The following is a 10,946-nucleotide window of genomic DNA, read 5'->3' as shown; positions in this document are numbered from 1 at the left end:
AGTCGATTTTCTTTCTTTTCAGTAGTGCTTACTTTGCATTTTTGAGAAATTCCCATCACGGGTACAACTTAATGCAGTGTGGCATCTCAGCACATGCAATCATCATCATACACTGCTCAAACTCAGTTCCCTTACTAACTTCTCATTATTATGATTTTTCTTAACTTCTGCAAATGAGAGAAAAAACATGTAATATTCACCTTTCTGTGTCTGGCTTATTTTACTTAGCATAGTGTTTGCAGTTTTGTGTACTTTTATGTAGATGGGATTTTATTCTTTATCACTGAACAGTATTTAATTGTATATATTTTTCTGTGTCCACTTACTCATTGGGTATTACCCAGTCTGATTCCATGCCTTAGCTGTTGGGTCATAATACACGAGTATGCCGTATTTTTTAAAAATAATTTGTTTATTTGTTTTATATGAATACACTGTAGCTGTCTTCAGACACACCAGAAGAGGGCATCAGATCCCATTATGGATAGTTGGGAGTCACCATGTGGTTGCAGGGAATTGAACTCAGGACCTCTGAAAGAGCAGTCAGAGCCATCTCTCCAGCCCAGCCATATCTTTACTATACTTATTTTGGATACATGCAGAAGTGGGATAGCAGAATCCTGTGACAGAAATATTTTCAACTTCCATATTGTTTTCCATAATGATTATGCTAATCTACATTCCCATTAACAGCTAAATTCCTACCTTCATATTCTCATGGTTTCCTCCTGTTTTCTTTTATTTCACAGCAAACTGTCTAAGTTCTCTCCACTATTTTCCATTACACCTTCATCAGATGAAAAAGGAACACTCCTCCACTGCTGGTGGGATTGCAAACTGCTACAACCACTTTGGAAATCAATTTGGTGGTTTCTCAGAAAACTGGGGATAGTTCTACCTCCAAACCCAGCTATACCACTCTTGGGCATATACCCAAAAGATGTTCCACCATCCCACAAAGATACTTGCTCAACTATGTTCATAGTAGCTTAGTAATAGCCAGAAACTAGAAACAACTTAGATGTCCCTCAGCTGAAGAATGAATACAGAAAATGTCATATAGCTACACGATGGGATACTATTCAGCTGTTAAAAACAAAGATATGAATTTTGCAGGCAAATGGATGGATTTTGAAAAATATCATCCTGAGTGAGGTAACCCAGTCCCAAAATGACATCCATGCATGGTGTGCATTCACTCACTAGTGGCTATTAGCTGTAAATTACAGGATGCCCATGCTACACTACACAGACCCAAGGAGGCTGGATAGGAAGGAGGGCACAAGCAGGGATGCTTGAGTCGCACTTGGAAGGTGGACGGAATGGTTGAGGAAAACAGATAGAGGGAGGGAACTGGATGTGACAGGGGATCAGGAGGGGAGTGGGGCAGGGGTAGGGGTTGGATGTGGGGGGCGTCAGGGGGGATGGCTGGATGGCCATGAGAATAAGTGGAAGTCTGCAACTGACAGGGGAGCAGGGTAGGGGCATCTCCCAGAAGAGATGGAGAACTGGGATAGGGAAGGCACCCAGGATCAACTGTGGTTTCCTTGGCTGTGACTCACAGCACTGGGGATATGGAGCCTGGGGAGTCTGCCTCCTGTGGCCAGGCAGACACCCCAGTGGAACAATAGTGACACCAACCCACCCACAAAACTTTCAACCTAAAACTTATCCTGACTACAAGAAATGTAGGGATGGGGATGGAGCAGAGACTGAGGGAATGACCAACCAATAACTGGCCTGACTTGAGACCCATTCCATAGAAAATAACCAATCTCTGGCACCATTAATAATACCCTGATTTGCTTGCAGATAGGAGTCTAGCATGGCTGTCTCCTGAGAGGCTTCACCCACCAATTGACTCAGGCAGATACGGACACCCACAGTCAAATAGCAGATGTAACTTGGGGACTCTTATGGGAGAATAGGAGGAAGGAGTGCAGCCCAGAAGGGGATAGGAACTCCACAGGAAGACCAACAGAGTCAACTAATCTGGACCTTGGGGCTCTCAGAGACTCAACCACCAACTAAAGAACATACAAGGCTGGACTTAGGCCTCCCTGCATATATATGTAGCAAATGCGCAGCTTGGTCTTTATGTAGGTCTAGAAGAAAAGAAGTGGGGGATATGTTCTTCTGGCTAGACTGCCTTGGCTGGCCCCAGTATGATAGGAAGCAGTGAGAGGGATGGAGAGGAGAGGCAGTGAGAAGGATGTAAAGTAAATAAGAAAAAGGTTAGTAAGAAATATGAAAAATAAAATAAAAATTTAAAAACCATTTTTAAAGTTTTTTTCTCATACTGAAAAATCATCTTTCCCTATCTCCCTCCCTCCCTCCCTCCCTCCCTCCCTCCCTCCCTCCCTCCCTCCCTCCCTTCTCTCTCTCTCTCTCTCTCTCTCTCTCTCTCTCTCTCTCTCTCTCTCTCTCTCTCTCTTTCTATCAAGTCAGGATTTCTCTGTGTAGCCCTGGCTGTCCTGGAACTCACTTAGTAGAACAGACCGGCCTTGAACTCAGCTATCTACCTTCCTCTGCCTCCTGAGATTAAAGGCACGTGCTACCACCACCCAGCTCTCTATCTCATTTTTTGACTTCCTCCTTTCATTCTTCCCATCTAGTATTTATGATAAGAGCTGTTGAAAGGTTATCACAGAGATAACAGATATTTCATCCCAACTCTATTATAAAGCCTAATTTGTGTATGGTGTAATTATTTCAGGCATGCTGTGGTTGGTTCTGCCTGGTAAAAATGTCAGGTTTGATGCTTTGGGGATCTAATCATCCCATTCATTATCCCGTGGAAGTATGGCTTAGTGCGTATGGTTCAGGATGACTGACAGCTCAATTCCACCCCCTCCAGGAGTTGACACTAGACCTAGGACAGGGAAGAATCCTACATCAAGAATGGATGAAACAAAAACAGGTAGATCGCACACATGAGCCAGTCATAATCCTGTCCTGTATTACCTTCTGTGTGCTCTCAGGGAAGTGTACACTTCCTGTCAGGGGATTTTTCTTGGATTTCTGTTAGCCACCTTGTTTATTCTGTGGACGAAGGCATGGGTTCCTCATTCCATCCCTTGATCACTGATCTTATTATGTAGATATAAAGACATATAGAGAATTCTTCTAAACGTCTCAAGCATACGAGCTGTATCCTACCATTCTGCTTTTAGATCTACTTTTTTTTTTTAATCTATTTCCTCTGGAACCTTACCTTTACCTACTCTCCTTTTAGATTTTAAATCTGGTCTTTGAAATCCACTCTTGTCCTGTGCTTTGATTTTTTTTTTTAAGCACCCATCAGGGTGTCCGGTGATTGACATCTAGGTTCTCAACAAACCACCTCAATCTGTAGATCAAGGTAAATTGAAGTGTCTCAAGGTTGAGGGTAGGCAGGAATCAGTATTCCTATGGTTTTGAAGGCTAGATTCAGGTACCAGCTTAAAGGGGAGCTGATAAAACTTAGAAACGTCTAACAGACTGAGACGAGAATTCAGACGCAAATCTTGATAGGAGAAAAGCTGTTGGGTAAGTCACTTACATGGGCCTCTGTCCAGAGGAATTGGCTGTTTGAGAAGCTAAAATTAGATAGATTGATATGGAGGAAGTTCTTAAATCAAATAATAAAGGTGTTGATGGTGTATAACCTTACCTCCCTGAGCAAGACTGACTGGAACAAATAGTCATGAGGTCATGCTGATGTAGGCAGCATGGGTCCTGACCCTGAATTGAGAAATATGGCTGTAGGCAGTCTCAATTCTTTTTTTTTAATTAGGTATTTTCCTCATTTACATTTCCAACGCTATCCAAAAAGTCCCCAATACACTCCCCCCCCCACTCCCCTACCCACCCACTCCCACTTTTTGGCCCTGGCATTCCCCTGTACTGGGGCATATAAAGTTTGCAAGTCCAATGGGCCTCTCTTTCCAGTGATGGCCGACTAGGCCATCTTTTGATACATAAGCAGCTAGAGTCAAGAGCTCTGGGTACTGGTTAGTTCATAATGTTGTTCCACCTATAGGGTTGTCTCAATTCTTAAGGCACACCTGCATTTGTGTCACCCCTTCCCCAGCACATGTGACAACTGCAGCTTTAGATGGGTCACCCATCTGTCCATCTGTTCCTGAACTCCATGGGCTCTGGAAGAAAAGCTCCCTGTCTGTTTGTCACCATATAACTTGAAGAGATACCTGCTAGATAACAGGTACCCAGTTAATGATTGCTGTATGATTGAGACCTTGGGCAGTGGTCTTAGTTGGCAGGCTGTGAGTGGAGAGTGGGTAGGTAAGGGGAGGATTCAGAGCTCCTTTTGGCTTCTGTTTTGATTAGGAGCAGTTTAGGGACCTGCAAAGTGAGCTTCAGAGAAAATAAGGGTGTCCCACTGCAGAGTAACTGAGCCTCAATAGAATGCAGTGGAGACAAAGATGTAAACTTTTCAGGTTTTATTTGTACAAATGGCTTTTAAAACTCAAAGCAATGTGTAGGACTCTCATCGGTTCACAGGTAAGCTTACTTCTGCCCTTATATGGTCATTCTTGCTTGTCTGTGTAGAGAAAGGTCTGACCAGGATTTCCTACTCTTCTTATAAGGACACCAGTTCCTTTGCTTCAGAGCCCCAATCTGATGACCTCATTTAACCCTAATTACCTCCGTAGGAGCTCTAGCCTTAAGTAAGTCACATTGCAAGTTAGAACTTCAACACACACACATTTGAGATGATACAATTCCGTCTGTAATCAATTGATTTATCAGAGAAAATTTGGCCTTGGTCTGTCTGGGGTAAGACTTCAGGCATTGAGTTGTAGACTGCGATACTGAATGCACCCAGAGTCTTCTGTGTGCTAATCACCTTCTAAGAGCTCAATTAACTCATTAAACCTCCTGGTGTCTCTTTAATCATCTCCATTTGCAGATAAGGAACATGAAGACTGAATGAAAACTGCTTGTGCCTACATGATCTAAGATGGGCTACCCCGGCATACCTTTTTCTCTTCTGGGTAGTTTTGGGTTAAGAAGATAAAGCTGTCAAATGTTCATATCCCAGTACAGGGGAACGCCAGGGCCAAAAAGTGGGAATGGGTGGGTAGGGGAGTGTGTGTGTGGGGGGGGGGAGGGTATGGGGGACTTTTGGGATAGCATTGGAAATGTAATTGAGGAAAACACATAATAAAAAAATAAAATAAAATTAAAAAAATTCACAAATCTTCACAACATATTCAACTGGGTGCCAAATTGCTTCTCAAAGGGACAACTCATCAAGAGTCACTTCAAAATTCAGGCCTTGCTGAATTTGCCAGCCCTCAATCATTGTGACACTGACCTGGGCCAGTCCAATTCAGATCCCCAATGCTGAAAATTTCATCGTAACACAAGCTTTCTAAGTCCAACAGGTACCTACCTCTGAAGTTCTTTGAGGGTACAATTAAGAGTCTGCCAAGGAGCCACTCTTGCTGGCTACATGAACAAAACATTCAGTTTTTAGTGACTAGCGGGTTACTTTAGTGGTCTTTTCATAGAGTGATCAGGCAAAAGAACCAAAAGATGATGCCTTGTGCCTGGCAATTTGCTATGAGTTTTCCGATTTTGTTTAGATGATGAAGTAAGGTTGGGACAGTTAATCTAGAGGGCCATGGATCTAACCTTTGGCTAGAGAAAGTTAAAGTTCAGGAACATGAGAGCAGTAATCTTTGTATCTGTTAGACGGCTCACCATAGTGTTGAACTGAATTCAACAATGCAGCTAAACCAAGGACAGAAGAAAGAGACTTAAGTGAATATTGTCCAAAGCATCATCCAGTCTTGGTTAGGGGAGGATGCTGAATAGATGGAGAAGGCCCCAAAGTCTTACTGAAGTATTGGATTTGGTTCACAAATGGATTTGCATACTGCCTTCATCTTTACTGGTGACTTGAATTTGGGAAACTAGCTTCCTTATGCTTCTTTGTAAAATGGACATAATATTAGTACTGATGTTACACAGAGTTAATCTGAGGGCCAAGTGGGACAGTGGGTGCAAGGCTTGCCAGAGGGTAATTGGTGGTATTGTCATTATCATAATTTTCCGTAAAGTTTTTGGGCTTGGACAGACAGATGCGATCATTTGTATACTTGATGACAAGTGGAGATTAAAAGACAAAAATTGTGCATACAGAAAAGAATTTAACATTGGATTTGCTGCATTCGTTTGTTATCCACCCCCGCCCTACCCCGCTACACCTGACACCTCACTCCTTAATCCTAGTTACCTTGGCATTGAGGTCATTCTCTGAATACATTCTCTTCTTGGAGGTTAAAGTGCCTTTTAACACTGTGTTTCGGAATATGCCTGGGCAGGGGCGGGCACCTGCTGCAGAAGCTTGACCTTAGAAGGCTGAGACTCTGGAAGCCTGAGAGAGATGAGATCTGTCAGTGAGACGCTTAGCGTTGGTGTGGGATGTGTAGGAGGCTGCACTCTTGTTCTCTAGATGCTATCATGGGTGATGTAGGAGAAATGATCTCACCCAGCCCAAGGTCATTCCCTTCTAAATGTGCTCATCCCACCAGCAAGCGAGTCCTGTACCGAAGCCAGTAGGGGCACGGTGCAGAGTCCGGCATTTTTTGCATGCCACACTGGTTTGATGTCTGATCTCTGAAGGTGGATACTGTTGGGGGCAGCAGGGTAGACACTCTTCTCATGATTTCTCTGCTCTCAAACTGAGGTCTACTCTGTGTCACCACATGCTTCCAGGCCCCCTTGCCTTAGGCAGGTCAGCTTATTTAAAACATCACAGGTTATCTCCAAGGACTTACTGAGTTCTTTTATGATTTCCTTGTGTTTTATTATTAAGTATAACTTTGGCAGGGGGCAGGGAATCTTTTTTTAAAGAGTGATTTGTATACAGATATGAGAGAAGTGGTGTGGAGTTTGTCTGAATAGGTGAACAGAGAAGTGTACCACCAACCCAGGAAAACAAGCTCAAAGTTGTAAGAAGAAGCAGGTTGAACAAAGAGAATGGCCAACAGCTTTGATTTTAATACCGTGGACTTAAATAGCAACTATGTATCCAGGGGTGGGTCTCTTCACACAAGCACAGAGGTCCTGGAGAAGCTTTGGAGAGTACTAGGCTAAAAACGTTGGATTTTTGTCTTATTCTGGTCTTTCTTTTGAGGATTTGAACAGTTTTTAGATTCCCCCCTCCCAAAAGAATTCTTAGACTAACATTAGAAAGTTATACAATGGAATATTGTTCATATTTTTTATACTTGTTTCCAATATTTGTGTGTGTGTGTGTGTGTGAGAGAGAGAGAGAGAGAGAGAGAGAGAGAGAGACTTTATTTTTAGATTCAAAACATCTCCTTCCACTCAGTACAATCCACTGGGTTCTAATAAATGTATGAAAAAAATCTTATCTCAATATACAAGAGTGAGTCATTTCTGTGTTATTTAACACGAACCAATCCTTTCTCAGAAATAGTCAAAATACAAATCAAAGTTCTTCAAAAGTAACCCTCAGGCGAGCGCTGAGCCCGTTCCAGTGTGTGGAGCAAGCATTATTCCTCTCGTAACTGTTTCGACTTGCTGAACAGTATGTATTTCCAAGTTAGAAACTTACAGGGCCTGTTAAGCAATCTTTGAGAAAAAGTGAATGCTACCCTAGAAAATATGAGATCTGCCACAAAGAGCTTCATGAACATTCCTCAGCATTCATAAAGGGTAATGGTGTGGTCAGGGTCTCCACAGGGATACAGAGGCGAATGAACACAAACCTGGGCAAATGTCACTACTCTTAGGTTGGCAATTGCTTAAGATGCAAGGTGCATACAATATTAACACAAGAGGAGCAGGAGCCTGGCACACTGACGGCGGCAGGGAGTGTGCAGGATTAAACTTGGTCTTAGATGGTTAAGTAGGGCAGTAAGGCTGGGGGCAAGGGATGGGCCAACCGAAGAGTAGAATGGTTTACTACTAGTATTGGCTGATGGGAAGGCATTGGGGGTATCTCATGACACTCATAAGGCAGTGTAATGCTTTAAACAGGCTGGAATGCGTTGTAACCGAAGCCATCAAAAACTAGGCAAAGGAGCAATTCCCTTTGCATAATATTAAATTATAATATTATAATTATAATTGTAATATTACCAGATACATCACTTGATGCTCAAATATGCTTCCCACCCCCTCTCCTTGGGAGGCAGGTCTATACTGACTGCATTACCAAGGGTCTTCCCGCTTTGATTTAGCCAGTGGTGTAAACTCTAGGAGATGGAAGTCATTTTTCTAGGTGACTTCTTAGGGTCACTTTGGACGGTTGTAGCCCATATAAGAATTTCAGAGCTTTAGCTGGGCGTGGTGGCGCACGCCTTTAATCCCAGCACTCGGGAGGCAGAGGCAGGCGGATTTCTGAGTTCGAGGCCAGCCTGGTCTACAAAGTGAGTTCCAGGACAGCCAGGGCTATACTTGAAAAACCAAAAAAAAAAAAAAAAAAAAAGAATTTCAGAGCTTCTCTCTGGCTGTGTGTTTTGATAACTTGTCTTGCTCCTTTTCTGGCGGGGCCCAGGACAGCCACAGCTTAGCTTTCCCCACATTTTTGGCATATGTGTGTACGAAGTCCTTATACATCCTCCCTCCTTTAATCAAGCCTTCCTCAAGTTATACTGGCGTGGGCAGTCTATCGGGCCTGGTTCAGAGAAGCGCTGGGTATCACACTACGTCAGTCATGGAAGCAGCACCTTTGGGACCCCATACTCCAGGGGAAAGGACAGGGGAGGATGCTTGGATACCTGAGCTGAATTAGGAAGTTCAGATACTCACTTTTGAGATTCTGCCTTCAAAAGCTTTCCATGTCATTATGAAAAGAAGGGCAGAAGGGATGTAAGACCTAGAAGGCAGGCTGGCATGTTGCAGAATATGTCTTCCAGGACACCCGCATGCATCATTCCTGGAGTCACAGCAGCGGGGACCGTCTGCACAGGTTTAACCCATTAATGTCCAGTCATAGGAAGGGGAATGGCTCATTGAGTCATAACGTTCTACCCCTACCTGAGGATCTGAAGGTGGTTAATGGTTGCTGATGGAGGGAGAAACATTTTCTTCATCAGTGTCTCTTCTGCTCCTAGGAACAACTCCAGTGAAACTCACTGAGACACACTTATGTACACACATGCACACAACTCCCCCCACCAGACACATTCACACCCCTATAACAAATGCATACACGTGCACATACATGCACAACTTACACACACATGCCCATGTATGCACACATGCACACACTCACATACACACATACATGCATATAAGCACATGTGCACATGCACACAGAAGCAAGTGGAAGGGAAACGGACTAGTTGGGAAGTAGGCATGGGGATGAATATGTTCAAAACACAATAAGTCCATGTATGAAATGATATAACGAAACCCATTACTTTATAGAGAGGGGGAGGGGGACGGAGAGGGGAGGGAGGATTTATTAATGCACAATAATAAAAATATTTAAAATGAGACTCTCCATGGCTCATACCTGCAATCCCTGTGCTCAGGAGGGTGAAGGAAGAAGGCTGTCAAGAGTCTCAGGTTAAACTGCATGAGACAAAGAGACTCTGTCTCAAACAACAAAACAACAGAAGCCAAGGAAAGAGGAAAAGAAAGAAATCGCCCATATGGGTTGGAGAGAAGAACTCAGGAACTAGATTCATGTTTCCCTTCTCAGTGGGCTGAACAGTCAAGGGAGTTAATCTTGAGAAATATCCTTATTGAAGTTGTCTAAATGCAGGATATTTTCCATCCTTCGATCTAGCTCCTTCTGAGCACCCAGTAAATTCTTGGATTCAGTAACTGTTTTTCTCACAATGAACAATATAAATTGTGATGGTTTGCATACGCTTGCCCAGGGAGTGGCACTATTAGAAGGTGTGGCCCTGTTGGAGTAGGGATGGCCTTGTTGGAGTAAGTGTGTCACTGCGGGTGTGGGCTTTAAGACCCTCATCCTAGCTGCCTGGAAGCCAGTATTCTGCTAGCAGCATTTGGATGAAGATGTAGAACTCTCAACTCCTCCTGCACCAGCCCTGCCTGGATGCTGCCATGCTCCTTCCTTGATGATAATGGGTTGAACCTTGGAACCTGTAAGCTACCCTCAATTAAATATTGTCCGTATAAGAGTTGCCTTGGGCATGCCTTGGTCTGTTCACAGCAGTAGAACCCTAAGACATGTATCTATACCCCACAGAGTTTTTCTGTTCTTCTAACCACATTTGAGTTATTCTGTTACTTGTAGCTGGAGTTTTTATGAGTACGAGACCTGATCCACATAATCTCAGGGGTCACTCTTGAAGTTCTTGCTGTGGTCCAGACTTTCCGTGACTTACCCTGCACAATCCTCTCAGCTATTCTAAGACATTTTCCTATGACTCATATCTTTTTGGCATAAAACTTCTCTCTCTCTCTCTCTCTCTCTCTCTCTCTCTCTCTCTCTCTCTCTCTCTCTCTCTCTCTCTCTCTCTCTCTCGTTCCCAAATGGGTGTTCATACTCTGAAAAACTACTGTCAGGCTCAACCTATTCTTTTTAGCTTGCTAACGACTTTACCTGTAAATGGCACTGCAAACCACCAAAAACTGATAAAAATCTACATTCCAATATCTACTGCCTGGAAACACTTCAAAGTGTTTTGGTTCTTGGGGTGCTCAAACACCCCTGATGTTGACAAAGAGATAAGGAGTGTGTTTTATTTCTCATCCTGTTCCACAGAGCTATTTAGCAATTTTCCAGGTGGCTAATGTTTATATAATGCCTCCCAGGGAGATTGATGACTTACAGCCAGAGTGTCTCAACTGTGCTCCATGGTACATTAATGTGCCACTAACGTTACAGGGCACCTTGGCTTCTGGGACAGTGTGGTGGGTTCTGGATACATGGAATCCTGTCATTTGCTTACAAACCATCTTATTTCATTAATTCTAGGGTGGCCTAT

General features: G+C 43.4%; 1 long non-coding RNA gene across 5 annotated transcripts in view; it reads left to right on the top strand.

The window, feature by feature from the left end:
* Positions 1-1,341, top strand: part of LOC147002724 (uncharacterized) — a 44,503-nt gene extending 43,162 nt beyond the window's left edge. For all 5 annotated transcript variants that reach the window (XR_015048463.1, XR_015048462.1, XR_015048460.1 and 2 more), the window contains one exon: positions 750-1,341. This is a non-coding gene — a long non-coding RNA (uncharacterized LOC147002724). The remainder of the gene's footprint in view (positions 1-749) is intronic.
* Positions 1,342-10,946: the final 9,605 nt, after the last annotated feature.

Source organism: Mus caroli, unplaced genomic scaffold (genome assembly GCF_978045245.1).
Source record: "Mus caroli unplaced genomic scaffold, Mus_caroli_1 scaffold_9, whole genome shotgun sequence".
NCBI classification, from domain to species: domain Eukaryota; kingdom Metazoa; phylum Chordata; class Mammalia; order Rodentia; family Muridae; genus Mus; species Mus caroli.
Note: the sequence above shows the minus strand (reverse complement) of the source record. Positions and strands in the feature narration are given on the sequence as shown.